Below are 2,334 nucleotides of genomic sequence, written 5' to 3'. Positions count from 1 at the left end.
AATTATAAAATATTTATTTTTGCCTTTTGGAGATATGGAAGAGTAAAGCTATTTTTGAAAAAATATTTCCTGACTGACCTAACCAAAGTATAATCTTCAATTAAAGTAAAATGTACAGGGGACTGAGCAAAGAACTAAATATCTTTTTCTTTTAATCTCTCTTGCTTTCTTAAAATATGTTTTAAGGAAGAGAAAGTTTGATAGGTACCTATTCAAATGTTGAATTTCCTCTTTCAAAAAGAATTTTTAGCGGCTTATGTAACCATTGACTAGCTTATTTCTTCATCGTGTAAGAATCCTTGATGTCATTTGACTGCTTTTTAAAATAACAGCTTTAGTCTATGGCCATGCCACCCTGAACAAGCCCGATCCCACGTGATCTCAGAAGCTAAGCAGGGTCGGGCCTGGTTAGTACTTGGATGGGAGACCACCTAGGAAGACCAGGTGCTGTAGGTGTAAAAAAATTTAAAAAGTAAAGAAATATGGGATTGTAAACTGACAAGGTCCTTGCAATCAGTGAGGTCAATCAAGGGTTGCCTCACCTAAAAAAAAAAAAAAAAAGCACTAAAATAACAATATAAAATAATTATATTGAGATATAATTCACATACCATACAATTCATTCACTTGAAGTATACAATTCAATGGATTTTAGTATATTCGCAAATTATGCAGTCATCATCACAATTTTAGAACTTTTTCATCACTCCAAAAAAAATCTCCATACCCATTAACAGTCACTTCCCATTTTCCCCTATTTTTTTCCTCTCCAGCCCTTGACAACCACTAATCTACTTTCTGTGTCTTTAGATTTGCCTAATTCTAGACATTTCATATAAATGTATTATATAATATATGGTCTTTTGTGACTGGCTTCTTTTACCTAGCATAATATTTTCATAGTTCATCCATGTTGTAGTATGTATCATTGTTTCATTCCTTTTTATTGTTGAATAGTACTCAATTATAGAGATATACCACTTTTGTTTATCCATTCATCAGTTAATGGGTTATTTCCACTTTTTGGCTATTATGAATAATGCTGCTTAAGTTTTTGTATGGACCTGTACTTTGATATATTTCATCTGGAGTGGAATAACTGGATCATATCATTTTGACTGCTTTTTAATGTTATGAAACCCCAGGTTTCATTACTGATTAACACAGTTCAAGGTACCTGTGAGACACTACTGTGAAGGTATGAAGTAGACAACATAATTGGTTATTGTTGATTTCATGGACTTAGAAAAGAGTCCATTTTGTTGCCAACATCCCTACATGATTTCTTGCACAAAACAAGAATTGGTGATAACTCACCTCTGACTTATGGAAAAAGAATCAGTTGGTCAGCAACTATGTGTACTGGTCATCTAAGAAAACGTCTATGTTATTCAGATGTACAAACCACAGAAATCAGGCAATTAATGTCAGAAGTCAGCCTTTCGGTAAGACACCCTCTCCTCCTTCGTGTCATGTTTAATGGCTTAGCTGCTGGAAAGAAGACCATGATTTCCAGTGAAGACACAGGGACTACACTGTAGGGAATTTCTGCCATTATTTTGCCAATGCTAGTGTTGCATTTTTCCTCATTATTTATTGGACAATTCATTGAACATCTAGAACATGCCCAGATTTGTGTTCAGTGCAGGGGATAAAAATATGACTAACTATGGCCACTGTCCTTAAAAACCCACAGCCCCTGTGATGAGGATGAGACTAAACAAGCTCACCAAACACTAATGCCAGGCATGTATTAGTGTGCGGCCATTAAGATGAAGGACAAAGTACCACCAGTTGAGGAAATCAGGAAAAACTTCAAGAAAGAAGTGGCATTTGATGTGTATTTTCGAGGATGAGTAAGATTTTGATATGCAAATGTATGTGGAGAAGACATTGCAGAATTGGCTTACTCTTTCTAAGGAAAATACAGAAATGAAGGCAGGTAAGCAAGAAAGCATAGGGTTTATTTGGGGAGTTCAGATTTAAATTTTCTCAATGCTACTTACTAATCATAAGACTTTGGATGACTTACCTGAATTTTCCAAAGACTCAGTTTCTTTATTTGTGAAATGGGCAAAATAATACTATTATATGTTGTAAGGATTAAATATATGATACAATATATTTGAAATGTTCAAGTAGTTTGGTTGGCTTATAGGCAAATATAAAGGAGCAGAAAGTAGACTGGACCCATAATGCAGAGAGCTTTTGGTGTGGGATGAGAAGTTAGAACTTAGATTCCCCAAGCAAGAAGGAATTGCAAAGATTTTGGAGCATCATTAGAGCTGTGCTTGGCCATGAGCATATAGAATGGGAGAAAACTGGGCTGTTCTT

The 2,334-nt window shown here is 35.0% G+C and overlaps 1 pseudogene; it reads left to right on the top strand.

The window, feature by feature from the left end:
• Positions 1 to 337: 337 nt before the first annotated feature.
• On the top strand, positions 338 to 456 carry LOC112469624 (annotated as a pseudogene).
• Positions 457 to 2,334: the final 1,878 nt, after the last annotated feature.

Source organism: Pteropus alecto, unplaced genomic scaffold, assembly GCF_000325575.1.
Source record: "Pteropus alecto unplaced genomic scaffold, ASM32557v1 scaffold86, whole genome shotgun sequence".
NCBI lineage: Eukaryota > Metazoa > Chordata > Mammalia > Chiroptera > Pteropodidae > Pteropus > Pteropus alecto.
Note: the sequence above shows the minus strand (reverse complement) of the source record. Positions and strands in the feature narration are given on the sequence as shown.